The sequence below is a fragment of the Ipomoea nil genome, unplaced genomic scaffold (assembly GCF_001879475.1).
Source record: "Ipomoea nil cultivar Tokyo-kokei standard unplaced genomic scaffold, Asagao_1.1 scaffold2735, whole genome shotgun sequence".
Classification (NCBI taxonomy): Eukaryota; Viridiplantae; Streptophyta; class Magnoliopsida; order Solanales; family Convolvulaceae; genus Ipomoea; species Ipomoea nil.
In genome coordinates, this window is record NW_017619163.1 from 1,763,967 (window position 1) to 1,780,390 (window position 16,424).

General features: G+C 37.3%; 1 long non-coding RNA gene across 3 annotated transcripts; it reads left to right on the top strand.

Moving 5' to 3' along the window:
- The first annotated feature begins 10,013 nt into the window (after positions 1-10,013).
- On the top strand, positions 10,014-12,932 carry LOC109156549. 3 transcript variants are annotated; one of them, XR_002050040.1, is made up of 6 exons: positions 10,014-10,284; positions 10,380-10,429; positions 11,637-11,726; positions 11,990-12,059; positions 12,154-12,211; positions 12,762-12,932. It is a non-coding gene; the product is annotated as an uncharacterized LOC109156549 (long non-coding RNA). The 3 variants fall into 3 exon arrangements; XR_002050042.1 differs by lacking the exon at positions 11,990-12,059; XR_002050041.1 differs by lacking the exon at positions 10,380-10,429.
- Positions 12,933-16,424: the final 3,492 nt, after the last annotated feature.

A 16,424-nucleotide genomic window follows, 5' to 3' on the forward strand; every position in this document is an offset into this window, starting at 1 on the left:
CGGTATACCCCCGAAACTGAGCAAGCTTCTCCATGGCTAGGTCTCGGTATAACTGCAGACGCTCTCCATTGACTTCATAATCTCCGAGAACCTGCCCGACCACGAGCGCGGAATCTGTTTGAGCTCGAATGTATTCAGCCCCCAAGTCCCGAGCGCACTGTAAGCCATTAACAAAGCCTTCGTACTCGGCTTCATTATTGGTCGGATGGAACTGATACATGAGAGCAAAATAGACTTTGAATCCTTCCGGGCTTGTAACTACCACTCCTCCTCCTGCTCCTTTCTTGCTACTCGACCCGTCGGTAGCTAACGACCACCACTCAGCCTCGGGATCCGCAACCTCGGGGGGTCGGGTATCCCGGGTGGTGCACTCGACCAAGAAATCAGCGAGGGCCTGACCTTTGATAGCTGGTCTCGGTCGGTATTCTTTCGCGTACAGGGTCAACATCAACACCCACTTGACTAGGCGACCGGATGATGAAGCAGTTCGGAGGACTGGCCCGATCGGCTTATCGGTCAACACGCGAATTGCTCGACCCTGGAAGTAGGGAGCCAACTTCTTCGCGGCAATGTATAAGGCGTAGACGACCTTCTCTAACCGGGAGTACCAGAGCTCGGGACCATGTAGCGCGTAGCTTACATAGTACACCGGTCGCTGGACCCCTTCCGGATCGGTTCGGCACAATACTGCGCTTACTGCACGATCGGAGACGGCGAGGTACACGTCTAGCTCTTCTCCGAGCTCGGGCTTTGAGAGCACGATTGGTGACACGAGATACTCCTTCAGCTCATCAAAAGCCGCTCGGCACTCCTCGTCCCAGACGAATCCATTAACTTTCCGCAATACCTTGAAGAAAGGTAAAGCGCGCTCGGCTAACTTGGAGAGGAATCGGCTCAGGGCTGCCAACCGACCGGTCAATTGCTGGACTTCCCGAACGGTAGAAGGTGGTTGCATGTCCAGAATCGCTTTCACTTTGGCTGGGTTGGGCTCGATTCCTCTCTTGGTCATCATGTAGCCGAGGAACTTGCCGGTCTGAACCGCAAATGTACACTTGGTCGGGTTCAGCCGTAACTGGTACTTCCTCATGATCTGGAAGCACTCCTGGAGATCCCGAGTGTGGTCGGATCGGTCCCGACTCTTGACCAGCATATCATCAATGTAAGCTTCCATCGTTCGGCCCAACAGATCGGCAAAGAGCATATTGACCATTCTCTGGTAGGTCGCTCCTGCGTTACGGAGGCCGAACGGCATCACTCGGTAACAATACAGCCTATCCGGGGTCACGAAGGCTGTCTTGCTCTCATCTTCATGGTGCATCATGATTTGATGATAACCCTTGAATGCATCCATGAAGCTCATCAATTCGGCCCCAGCCGTCTCGTCGACCATCTGGTGGATACTCGGTAAAGGATATGGGTCGAGCGGACAGGCCTTATTGAGGTCGGTGAAGTCTATGCACATCCTCCAAGCTGGGGGCTTTGGAACAAGAACAATATTAGCCACCCACTCGGGATAGATTACCGGTCGGATGTGCTCGATCGCCGCCATCTTTTTAACTTCTTCCCTAACGAACTCGTGGCGATCGGAAGAAAGATGTCGGGTCTTCTGCACGACCGGCTTCGCTGCGGGATCGACGGCTAACTTGTGACAAATAACCGATCGATCAATCCCGGGCATGTCTTCGGGCCCCACGCAAAGATATCAGCATATTCCCGGAGTATGGCTAAGATATCCACTCGGAGCTCGGGGGTGAGGGCCCGGCCAATCTTAATCTTCCTATCCGATCGGTCCTCGGATAGGGGAACTTCTTCTATCTCCTCGGAAGGCTCAGGCTGTTCCTTCCGATCTTTAGCCTCCTCTTTGGCTATGGTGTTCACCCGGGAAGACGAACCGGAGTCACGTCTGTTGACCGCTCGGGTGTAACACTTCCGGGCGGATTGGACGTCTCCACGGACTACACCGACCCCATTGGGGGTGGGGAATTTCATGCACAAGTGGGGCATGGAAATTATCCCACCGATCTTCATAATGGCGGGTCGGCCCAAGATAATGTTGTGGACGCAATGGAGGTTGACCACAACAAATTCCAGCTCCGTCTTGATCGACTTTGGAGATGTGCCGATCTCAACTGGGAGCATTATTTTTCCCTCGGGGTAAATAAGAGCCCCTGTAAAGCCAGACAGTGGTACACCGACCGGAGTCAGCTCCTTCCTGTCTAGTCCAAGCTTTTCAAAAATGTCCAAATAAAGGACATTTACACTGCTGCCCGTGTCTACCATAACCCTCTGGACATCCGTCCCTTTGACATCAATTGTAACCACAAGCGCCTCCATGCCATGGTCACCGCTATTGGGTTGATCTTCGAGGGTGAAGGTTATGGGCTCCATCTTTTGCCTCTTCCCGGTCTCCCGGGAATCCACTACGGCGACCGGGCAATTACTCCTCGGTCGGGAAGCGTCATCCAATCCACCAAATATAACGTGGATGGTCGGCTTTCCAGCTGGTCGGCTGCTAGATGGAGGGTCAGGGTCCCGTCGGTCATCACGACGATCATCTCTTCGATCGTCTCTTCGGTCCTGACCTGATCGATCGGAGCGTCCCTCCCGATCAGAACGATCGGAACGGTGATGGGAGCGCCGGTGATCTCTCCGATCGGTATTCCTCTTGGGGTCTTCTCTTCTCCCCACACACTTGTCCAACTTCCCAAGATTGAGCAAATCCTCCAACAGTTGGCGCAAGTGGGTACACTCTTCAGTGTCATGCCCAGCACATCGATGGTAAGCGCAATGCTTACTCTTGTCAGGGCCATCTCGATCGGGATGGGGAAGCTTGATGAGATTGCAAGACTGGGCATACTGCATGGCCTCCGCCGCAGATCGGTTCAAGGCCGTAAACTCACCAGGCCTGGTGCGGGATCGGGGATGGTCATCACCCGATCGGTGTTCCGCCCGGCCGGCCGGTTTACGGGACGAAGACCCGACCTCCTACGAGCGTTTTACGGCGTTCGCCTCGCCGGCGTTGGCATAATCTGTGACCCTTCGAAGGGCCTCCTCATAAGTGACCGGGGGATGTAAAATGAAATCTTTATATAAATACCCCGCCTGGAGGGAGATGTGCAGCATGTGGGTGGCGGTCGCATCATCCATGGGCTCGACCTCCCCGACCGCCGCCTTCCATTTGATGAGGAAGTCGGTCAAGCTCTCGCCTTCAAGTTGCTTGGCCTTCTCCAGATACATATAGGGCTTCCTCACCACTTTGGAAGTAATGAACTTCCTCACGAACTTGATCGCCAAGGTATCAAATTTATCAATCGAGCCCGGCTGCAAAGTTCGGAACTATTCCACCGCCCGACCGGTAAGCGTGGAATAAAAAGCCCTGCACATTACGGCGTCTGACACGCCCTTTAGCATCATATTGCTGTAGAAATCGTTAACGTGGGCTTCGGGGTCTGTTCGACCATCATAACTCTTCTCTCCAGAGACTTTTAAATCAAGCGGGTAAGGCTGAGCCATCACCGCCGCTGTGAAAGGCGTCTGGTGCAAGGTCGATTGATCGACCGGGGGTGTTGCAGGGTGCGCGTTTCTGAATTGCGCAAACTCCGCCTGGAGGTTATAAAGCAATCCTCGGGTCTCGTTGAGCTCGGCGGCTTGGGCAGCTTGAGCTGTATCCCGAGCGCGTCGTCGTCGATGAGATCTCGACCCGCTATGCCCGGATGAAGCCTCCTGGCTGGCTTCCTGCATCTGCACGTCTTCCGGTTGACGGTTTGGGTCTTGGGGCCCCAAACGTTGTTGAAGCTCCGGTCGAAGACGATCGAAAGCTACCGCTCGGGTAACTTCTTCAGGGTCCTCCGCTCGGGTAGGATCCTCCTGTGCTTGATCGGCCTGCCGTGGTGCCTCCATCGCAACAGCATCCCCCGACCCCAACCGCGAACGAGCCGAGCGTCGAGCCGGGGAAGCGGGCTGATGCTGCGGCTCTACATGAGCGGCCGGGTATACTGGAGGGGCGGCGGCTGGAGCCGTGTACGCAGGTGTGAACGGTGGATAACCAACCGGGGGTGTGTAGTACATCGGTTGGCCTGGCCAATACCCGTACGGTTGAGGTGGGACCGGGTATGGATACTGACCGGGATACATCATCGGTTGTGGATATTGCTGACCGGGTGTTGGGTAACCCGGTTGAATGTAGTTCACCGGCTGTTGGGTGGCCGGGTATGTGTTAGACGGATGCGGTGGTGAGAGATTAAGATTCAGATCCACCGTCTGACCTTGTTGTTGGGTAGCATGGTGCTCAGATGAACTCGCTGCATCCGCCTGGTCGTCGGCGAAGTTGTTGTAAGCCCACGGATACATGATTGCAAAGAGACCGGGTGCTCGTCAAGACGTTGCTTTCTCGCACGGGTCCCCACGGACGGCGCCAAAATGATACTGCTAATTCTACGTAAGCAATATAAAATAAACCCGAGACCAATTAAAGCAAGTAAAAATATTTATTGATCACGGTAAAGGCCCTAAGTACAATCTACTTGGTTGCTCTGAGTGCCGACTGACTGCGGTCGGGATTCTCTAGCAACAACATATCGATCGTCCAAAAGTCCTCTACACTGTAGCTACTGTGGGTATTTATAGCCGCTGTGCCGGGGACAAGAATCCGGTCGTTCGGCATGTTCTCCACGTAGCCACCACGTGTCATCCTCCCGGGTGCCCTGTCTGTCGTCGTAAAGAGCTGCCACGTGTCCTTTGTCAGCTCTCTCGCCAAAGGGCTACCGCTCGGTGGTCGACACTACTGCTCGGGCAACTCCCGGTCGGACCCCGACCGGGTTCTTCACATGAAGCCCGACCTGTTACCTGCAAAAACAAAGAGAGAAAAACAAAGGCAAGTTGGTCGGGGTAAAGCTTATGTCGGTCGGAATATTCCCTACCAAATATAAATATAATCTAAAAACATAATAAGTGTGAATGAAAGTTATATCCTTTATTTATGTCTATTTTTTTTTTTTTTACATTTTGCTATAAAAGTTGTATTTTACAATATTTTGGTCAAACATACTCATAATATAATAACTTCTGTTATCTTTTCACTATTGTTACTATGCACATGCATCCACCATATATTATCTTATCTTCAATTATAATAATAATATATAGACATTATATATTGGAGTTATATGTTAGTTATTTCTTAAAATATAAATATCAAATTTATAAAAATATTTTACATTATTATTATTTACAATAATTTAAATATCTAAAATTTAAATAAATTTAAATATAAAATACTAATATTGAACACCTTTTTTTTTTTTACGCATTATGCATAAAAAATACTAATATATTAATATATCTAATGGCCATTGAGGCCCCCTCTAGAGATGGGCCCTGGGCAAGGGCCCAGCCTGCCCTTGCCCTAGGGCCAGCCCTGAATGCAGACTAGGATAGAACAAAACATTACAGTCCTAGCATATGGTTGGACGACATTAATAAATTATTCACAGCAGACAAAGTTGAAAGAGTACAAGAAATTGGAATCAACCATTTTCCACGTTTGCTTGAGGAGAGAATATAGATATAAATATATATTGATAGAGAGAGAGAGTAATATATATATATATATATATATATATATATATATATATATATATATATACAATTTCTACATCTATATAATTTTAATAAGAGTCAATAATGTTAGGCCCTTAACTGGAACAAAAAAATGTTGGTCCTATTGTTTTTTAAAATGAATGGTTCATATTATACTATTGTTTCTTAAAATGAATGGTTCATATTATTTTTATTTTAGCATTTTTTATTTATTTTCTTTATTTACCCTCTATTATATTATTTTCTTCCCTTAAATAACCTAAATTCCGTTAGCATAAACTTTAGTCACGGAATATTCCGTTAAGTATTTATTATTTTAACTTATACATTAATTTTTATAAAAAAAAAAGTCTTAATTTTGAACCACATCCCAATTAGAGTTGGCATAATTGTTAAACATATACTACGAATATGTTAAAATATATATAATATAAAATTTAACATAAACTTTGTTCAAATAATTAGTCTGACTAAATACATAACATTCAAAGTTAAGCATTAAAGATTATAAATCAAGAACTTTAAAAATCATTTGATCAGAAAAAAAATTTAATATTGTTTTGATTATTTAGATCAGAAAAAAACTTAATATTTCAATTATACTTTTGCATTAATATTTTTTGTATGTATTTTTTTTTAAAAAAAAATCAATGATTGCATTATTGTTGATGAAAAGTATATACGCCACTTTATTACTCTTATTAAACTAAATAAAGTAGTAGCTACAACAAAAAATAATACATATGCATTTAATTAATTTAGAATTAGATGTCTATAATGCATTTATTTAAAAAAAAAAATTATTCATTATAAAAAATTTAAAAATAGATATAATTTCATTAGTTATATTATCTTTATTTTCTACAATTCAAAGATTCATTACCTTCAAATTTATCAATTTATTATATTCACTGCATTGTCCATTGTCTTCTTTTTACATTATCTTGTAATTAAATATCAAAGTTATAATACAAAATACATGATATATATTTATTTACCAATTAAGTATTTTATACAAATATAATAAATATTAATATTTTGTTCAATACTTTCACATGATAACCTACACACACATCTCACAATGCATGAAACATGTAGCGGAAAACTACCACTACCAAATATCGATTAGAAAATTCAATAAATATTATCTTGCATTTATATATTTTGAATTACCGATTTAAATAAACAAATTCAATATTTATTTACATATGCATGAATATCTCCGATATGCATGTCCACCTTGCAAGGTGAACACGGTTCCATAGCATAATTTGCCCACTTTATTGCTCTTAAACTAAATAAAGTAGTAGCTACAACAAAAAATAATACATATGCATTTAATTAATTTAGAATTAGATGTCTATAATGCCTTTATTTAAAAAAAAATATTCATTATAAAAAATTTATAAATAGATATAATTTCATTAGTTATATTATCTTTATTTTCTACAATTCAAAGATTCATTACCTTCAAATTTATTAATTTATTATATTCACTGCATTGTCCATTGTCTTCTTTTTACATTATCTTGTAATTAAATATCAAAGTTATAATACAAAATACATTATATATATTTATTTACCAAGTATTTTATACAAATATAATAAATATTACTCCGTAATATTTTGTTCAATACTTTCACATGATAACCTACGACACACATCTCACAATGCATGAAACGTGTAGTGGAAAACTATCACTACCAAATATCGATTAGAAAATTCAATAAATATTATCTTGCATTTATATATTTTGAATTACCGATTTAAATAAACAAATTCAATATTTATTTACATATGTATGAACATCTCCGATATAATATTGCATTGATATACTTTGAAATACTTATTTAAAAATAATCATTGGGCATTATCCTATTCGCGCAAAGCGCGTAAAAAAACTAGTATATATATATATATATATATATATATATATATATATATATATATATATATATATATAGGTAAGAGGAGAGTGATGATTGAAAGCACATGAATCAAGCAGCAGAACATGTGGCAGAGAGGTTGATGGGAACATTTGATCAATTTGGTTGGTCTAACGTCAAATTCAAACAAGAGATGAGGTGCATGGTATGTGTGTATATGGTATCCAAAGAAATTATGATCTATGGGATAGATCGACTCCGACTCGCATAAAATCCAACCTAGTCAAGCCAAGATATATTCATGACTTGTAACGTCAATATTTGTCCATTTTTATTTTGGGGAGGAAGCTAAGGGGGTTTACCCATCTATCCTAGTTACAACTAGTAATAACAGCTAAAGAAACTCATTATATTTTTATTTACTCAAGACAACGACATTATTGCAGTAATTAATTTAATTAATAGGTATTAAGGAAGTTATTATATAATTAACGTGAAATGGTAAAACTGTCAACTACTATAAATGGAATATTGCACTGCTGGAAATTATCCTTTTTCCGATCTCTTTTCCGACCACCCAAAAATTTGGTTGGAAAAAGTAACTTTTTAAATTTTTGCGACGAATGGTTAAAGTGGTCGGAATTTCCGACCATATTCACTAAGTGGTCGGAATTTCCGACCATATTCACTAAGTGGTCGGTAATTCCGACCACCTTTAGAGGATGGTCGGAAATATTTTTCGGCAATTTAATTTTGTAAACTAATCTTGTTTCCGACCACCTTGGTGGTCGGAAATATTTATTTATTTTGTAGTTGTAGTTGTGGTATTGTTGTGGTTCAATGATATGAATACTACATGATTTATCTATTTATCATTGATTATTTTACTTATACTTTTTTTTTCGATATCAACTGACCACGACGCAGAGAGTTTACTAATAGATACTATCTCACCATTCTTGCTATGAAAAATAAGACCGTGCCCTTTTCATGTAGATACATGAAATCATTTTCTTACTTCAACTCTTTAAATCGTTTATTCTTGTTAGGACTCTACAATCCTAGTTCTGTTAATTTTCATCATCTTATATAATGTATTGTATATCATCGTGTATTATACTACGTATTATTTTTATCACAGAATACAAACATTCATATGGTATTATTAGTCTATGTTTTCTCATGACATCCATTCCTGATGGCTTTGCCATTGTTTCTTATGAGCGAACCATATCTGACGCTGCTACGGTGTCTCCTACATCGGTGGCCATGACTGTCCTTTCAACGGCACAACACTTTGTTTATATCCAACCGACGTAATGGATTGTATATTATCGTATACTGTATTACGTATTATTTTTATCACATAATACAAACATTCATCATTATAACTTACCAAAAGTTCATACTATATCACCCATAATTTATTGAAGGGATAAAGTACAAATAAGCCACTGAACTATTTGGGAAAAAGCAATTAAGCCATCGAACTCAAATAACCCTCAAATAAGCCATTGAACCCCGAAAAAAAGAGCAATTAACATTTTTAACAGGTTAACTCCAAGTTTTTACTGATTGGATTGCCAAATGTTTATTTTATTTACGTTTTTTTATTATTATAATCCATCTACATAGTAATATATTTTAAAGTAATTATAATCAAAGTAGTTTTGTCTTGTCTAGATCTAATTTATTTATTTATTATTATTTTTTTAAACAAAAGATCTAGTGAAAAAATAATAATAAATAAACAAATCAAATCTCGACAAGATAAAACTATTTTGATTATAATTATTTTAAAATATAATACTATCCAAGTGGATAATATTAATAAAAAAAAAATAATAAACGTAAATAAAATAAACATTTGACAATCCAATAAGCAAAAACTTGGAGTTAACCTATAAAAAATGTTAATTGCTCTTTTTTCAGGGTTCAATGGCTTATCTGCTCTTTTTTTCCGGGTTCAATGGCTTATTTGATGGTTATTTGAGTTCGATGGCTTAATTGCTGTTTCCCAAATAGTTCAGTGGCTTATTTGTACTTTATCCTTTATTGAATGAAGTGGAATTACCTCAAAGCGGAAACTAATGGTCTGACGCAAGGTGTTCAAACTGAAGATTCAGAAGAAAATGATATTGAAGAAATTGAAGAAGAGGACTGATGATTCTGTAGAAGATGATAGTGGAGATATTGATAATGTAAATGATAATGAGGAATCTGACAATGATGATGATAATTTTTAAACTTAGATTTGTAACTTAAATGATTTTAATATTTATTTTAAAATTTTAATTAGTGTTTGAGATGATTTTAATTAATGTTTAAAAAATATTGTGCCAAATTTAGTAAAAAAAAAATGGCGTCATTCTCAGTTTTATTCCCAAAATTTCGCCTCCTTAAAAATTTTGCCATTCTCAGCTTAAAAAATATTGTGCCAAAATTCACTCCACTCCTTCACTTCTTCCTCCACGCCTAATCTCCCTCCTTCCTAAAATTTTGCCCTAAAATTTTGCCCAGGTACTCCCTAATCTTCCTCCTTCCTCCTTCGCGCCTCCGGCACCAGTACTGGCACTCCAACGGCAGCAACCCACTAGCACTATCGTCTTCACTCTTCAGTAAGCAAATTTTTTTTTGGTTGTGTTAATCTGTTGACCTAATTTTGAGTTTTAATCTCTTGAAGAATCCAAACTTGGTAAGATGCATTTAGCCAAAGGTAGGAGTGGAAGCTCTTGGTAGGGTCAAACCAACTGGCGAAGAACAAGAAGCCAACGATTGCTGGGTTGATCTTTTCTGCTGGGTAATATATAATTCTGTTCTGTTTTCTTTAATTTATAATCTGTACATTATTGATGTCAACTATAGAATGTGGCTCTGAAATGGGTTTGCTTCTAGTAATGTAGAGAGGCTTCGTAATTTTGAGAGGCTATCAGAAGAAGAAATTGGTGGGTTGTTATTTTCTTTGCTTTCTTTGCTTTAATTTCTGTTGTTTTCATTGCTTTCTTTGATCTGAAATGGGTTTGTTTTTTATGCATGTAATAATTTTTTTTTTTTTTGCTTTCTTAAATGTGATTTTATGCTCTAATCTAGGCTGAATTAGGATTTGAGTATTATTTGTAAGACATGAAAACAGTGCCACTAAGATGGAATCCTTTTGATGGCAGTGTGTGGACAAAATCCATTAAGGGGTAGAAGACATTTTAAAAACAGCATAATATATTGTCATGTAAGGTGCAAATTTACCATAATATACTGACATTTTGAAAGCAGCATAATATATACTGTCATGTTAATGAGGTTTTAACACTGAATAAGGTGTAAATTTACCATAATTGATCAATGCTATAACAATTCCTCGCAAGAGATTTTATATTCTCAAGATCAGGGATTAAAACTCTTAACTCTTTTAACTCTTTTTAGGTTAATTTACTATTTAAGATGCACTTCTTCATTTATAACTTGTGGTATTTGTTCTAAGCAATTGAGCTGTAACTCCATCAACTATAAAAGATAAAAATAATAATTTGGAAACTTCTGGAGGGAAGTTTCTTTTGTAATCCTTTATTTTCAAAGAAATTTGTATTTTGTAATCCTTTATTTTCATCTTTGTTTAGGGTGGGGCTTGTAGCAAGTTGTTAACTTTTATGAAGTTCATGATACAACTTAAATTCAGAATTCCTTTTTGATCCTTGTTCTGTTTAATACTTTTATTGTCATTTGATATGATGATTGATAATCCAGGTCAAAGGATTCAGTTTGATAGCTTTTTAAGGTTGATAATCACACATGTATTGACCTTCTCATCTTGCAACTTTAACAGAAATTGTTGAATAAAGTTCATGTAGGGAAATTGCTAATGAATACTGTATCTGGTTAAGTGTGTAGCAATAGGATTTTATAAGTTTCCATAGCTTGAGAAATTTCTGAAGTTAACCTTATATGTCTAGTAGTTTCTACCCACAAGTTGGCTAAATATTTTAAATTTTTTGGGCTGTCCAAGTAAAGATCAACCGTGGTTTTAATTTACTTACTTTAAGTTCTTGCTTCAGGTGGGATCAAGCCTTGAGTAGTTGGGTTATGTAAGAAATTCCTTTAGAATTATTCTTCTATTTTGTTCTTAATCTCTTGTCTCTGATCTGGTTGGAACTACAGGTTTATCTTGATCCTGTTCGGGTTTAGAATATCTCCTTACTAATCCAGGATATGATGAATGGTTATCAATATCTGCAGAACTCTGTGGTGGTATGTTTCTTCTTTTTATTTATTTTATAAATTTCCTGCAAATTGTAATACACTAATACCCCTAATTGGTGTGTGTGCACATTGCGTCTATTGAGTCTATCTAGGTAAGGGCTAAAGGAAGATCATTATTAGTAAACTCCCCTTGTAATAAAAAGTAAAGGTTATGAACAAAAAGATCTTTAACTCTCTCAATAGGCAACATCTTTTAAAAAAATGTTGATGCATGTAATGGACTATGACATTGGCAATTTGTGGCTGTGTAGGGATGCATATTTCAATTACACGTGAAGCCAAGGCATTTAGTCTTAACTCCCAATACATCTAAATTTGAAAGTACATCTGAACTATCTTTCTCACGTTTGATCCTATTATTGTTACGTTAGTTAATGTGCTTATGATTTTTGGGATGTATTTAAACATGATTTAGGATATGTGGAAGGCAATCCAGTGATCGACCAATATCCAGACCACAATAATAGAGTCAGGTATGCTCATCGATGACTTGCATAAGTTTATCCAAACTAGTTCGATGACTTTTAACATGGCATTTCATTTATTCAAGTTAGTTATGAATTTGTGCCTTAAGGAAAAATAAGCTGCTCCAAATTCTCTTGATATTTTCAACTATTGACCTTTGTTGGTTGACTTCTTTCGCTAAAATAATAATGTCTTTTGGATAATCTTTCTCCTAGATTGAACTGAAGACTGCTCTAGCTGATTTTCGATTCCCTATAGCAAACTAGACTAGGCATTGTTTCACACGTTATGTTGTATGTTGAGTTTCACAAGAAAATCTCCATTGCTTTTTATTTTGTACAGCTTGCATATGCTCCTAGGATACTTTTCCCTCCCATATTAATACACCTTTGTTAGCTTCATCTGAACTATGAACATTTCAACAATTACACCTGTTTAGGTGATGAAAATTTTTCAAATAGGAACTTGTGATGTAAACGTGAGTATAGTCTTTATTCTGCAGCAAGCGGCATGTTTACAATGCTGGGTCTGACTTGTTTTTCCATTTGTATACTCCAGCTGTGTGGCAACTAAAGGTGGGGAAGTTGGTCATTGTGAGAAATAAGTTAGGTACTATCAGCAACTAAGTAAGGGAGTTTAGATGTACTTTTAAATGATGTACACTTTCCTGAGAGACTATAGGAATGACAGATTTTGATTGTATATTGATGAATGAATTCTCTTCAAGCATATGAAGTGTGTATTTTATATTTTTCAACATATATCTTAGCAACTATATTATATATTTCACTACAGAGATTCTCTATAGTGAAATAATTATTATTTTTTTTATTTGGGTACATATCCGACCACTTTTAGTGGTCGGAAATGTTAACTGTTCTTTGCATTAAGTTTTCCGACAACCGGTGGTGGTCGGAAAACCCGGGCAGCCCAACTTTTTCAAGCGACGAACTTTTCCGACGCCACTATATTTGTGGACGGTATTTCCGACCACTGCATCGAGTGGTCGGAAGTACCAACGAGGGTTTTTCCGAACCCCACTTTTGGTCGGAAAGTTAGTCGGAACACTAGTTTCCGACCGGTTTTTGGCGATTTCCGACCACTTTTTGGTGGTCAGAAAATCGCTGAATTCCAGCAGTGTTGGATTTGGAACCGGAGAAAGATTGAGCGTAGGAGTTGGCTCGAGGCGTCGGTGGCTCAATGCACGGTGTAGTGTGGGGTCTGTGTCCCATGAGGTATAGGTGGTCTCTCTTGTTGTTGTTATTGTATGGTTGTGCGGTGTTCAAGGGCGACTGTAATACTGATTAAAGTCTACTTTATAAGAGTTGTTGGACACTTCTTGTGACTTGAATTTTTTGATGGCAAAATTAATTGGCTCAAGAAGCTTATAAAATGCAATTAACATAAGTTGTTAAGCATTCAAAATTAGTTCAAAATCGCTGTACTAAGTATCCTATTACATCAATTTGCAAAGTTGTAATTTCCTGTTGCAATTAATACACAAATGAGGTAAAAAAAGGCACAAAAAATTCCCACGGTCTCATTTCTAATTTATAGTGTCTTATCATTATTGACTAATATTAATTTTTTATTAAAAATATTTCATTCAAAATTAATTTTGCGGGACCCAAATTGTTCGTGCCCTAAAATTTTCATTTTTGAACAATGTATCTCAACTTTGAAACTTATATGAATCAACAATTGTTATATGCAAAACTTGATATGATTGCACATCAAAATTTAACTTTTTATTCCACCGAAGGTTCATGTATACAATAGGCCTTTTATATTCATTTCAATTTGAAATAATAATAATAATAATAATAATAATAATAATAATAATAATAATAATAATATAAAGAGAGAGAGACAAAAATTTAGTGCAAATATATATTAAATCATGTAAAATATTGTGTTATTATTATTTTTCTTTATATTTGCCTTTTTCTACGTGAGTGTTTTATCATCCTGACTACAAATGCATTCTATAGCTCAAAATTTTTAAATCTATATATAAAAAAGAATAGATATTTTTGCCATGTAGATTTGATAAACCTATGGTGAATTTTCAATTCATTAAAAATGATACTATATGTGTGGTTGCAGTTGAATAGGTATATAACGACTATGATAATGACATTTGAGTGTAGTAAATTTATGAAATAATAATATGATGTTGGAAAAAATAGCTTAAAATGGCAGAAAAGGTATATTAAGTGGCTATTTTGTAGTACAATATCAGTGGAGTCCACTTTTGATTTGGGTTGGGTTAAAGTGGATTAAGGTTCTTCGTAGTGAAATGAAGAGATTAATATATTGTACACTCAAAACGGATAATGAGTAAATGAGATATTGATTCTCAAAGTAGACCTATTTGAGTTGGAAAAGTAAGGGGAAAAGCTTGAGAGTAGCTTTTGTCCCACATTAGTTTGGGAAGTGGATTTGCACCACTATTTATATAAGAGCTCTTCTAAGGTTAATTGAATTGTATAGCATAGTGGTTTTCTCTCTCGTGCGCAGGGGTGCAAATCAAATCCCAAATTGAGACTGAAAAGGTTTCATCCGTTGTAGAATTAAATTTTTATTAATTTCAATTTTAAATTTTGAATTAAACTCAGTGGGCTACTGTTTCAGGTGTTATAAATTAGTTTTAATACCAGTTTAAAAGCCATACATTAAAAACTATTGATATCCTCAAGCCCTATATAAGAAGGGGTAGAGCAACAACTTTTTAATAACAAGAAATATAGTTTTCTAGCTCCAAAATCTCTGCTTCTACTACTTTCTTAGCCTAACTGTGTTCGAAGGCTTGCTCTAGTTCGCCGGGTTCAAAGTTTGGGTGCTCAAATGACTGAACCGTAGTACGTTTTATCTTGGGAAACTTAGACTACAACGCTCCTAGAACTTGTGGGAGGTAGCAAATATGGTTTTAAGGAAAGAGTGTTTTGCTCGACTCGTACTAAACATTTTTCCTCGGTATCCTTTCGTTCTTCCCATCAAATCCGATCATCCTTCCCATTTTTCCATAAAATAATAATATTTTCGTAGGATTATTATTGGGCTTTTACCAACATATATCCAACATATGACATATATTTTAACTGTTTAGTGTATTTTTTAGGTGACGAGCTGAGAGAAACTAGCAGTCATTATTTAAGGGTGTGCAAGATACTAGTGTAATAATTCATAAATCTTTTAGGGTGACAAGGAAAACTTGCATTCGCTATCTAAATGTGTGTACAAGGCAAACCCCACTTCGTACACAAGAGATGTAAATTGCACTAATTAAGAAGATCCTATGTAATGGACTTAATCGAGAAGGTATTGGCAAAAATTGAATTCATGACTTTTAGATATAAGAGTTATGCTCCACCAACTAGATCACCCATTTCGAGATTGTTTAATTTACTGTATTCTTTCTTTCAAAAAGGTTGAACCCCAACCCTAAGGGCTCCCCCCACCCCGGCCGGACAAAGCATCTGGGAGGATGTAAATCATGGTAACTCAACTGAACATGAACCACAGAGGCTAGACATTTGCTTACTGCGCATAAGGAACCCCCCTCACTTTGAGAGGTTGCTCCCACACTGCCGCTAGTGTGTTTACTGTATTCTTTATTTTTTTGATGTGGTAGCTAGAATATTTTAATTGATTTTAAAAAAAAAAAAGTGGACTACATACTACAATTTTTATTCATATCTATCTTTCTCTAATAAAATGTAAACATATGATGAGAATTTTACTCTATAAAAAATAAAGATTATTTTCTTTATGAAATAAAATTGGTCAAAATATAAAGTTGGATGTTGTATTAAAAAAAAAAAGTCCATGAAATATCTTTTTCAAAAGCAAACTATTGGGGAAGGCAATTTATATCCTACACCACGGCGCGCGTTGCACTGTGCGTTCAGATGCAAAACGACGTCGTTTTAATTTTTTTTTTTTTTTTTTTTTTTAATTTCGCGCCCCAGTGTATGGCAGTTAATTTTTCTTTAAAAAAAATCATGTTAAAAAATGTACATAATGTTATACTAGAATACACATAATTGTATACATGAATGTACATAATTATATAACAAAATATACATACTCTTTTTAAAAGGTAATACACATAATCTAACATAATACATAATACACATAAACTTTTAACATAATACACATCAACTCTTAACATAGTACACACAAATTTTCTGATTCGGATGTACATAATTGTATAAAAAG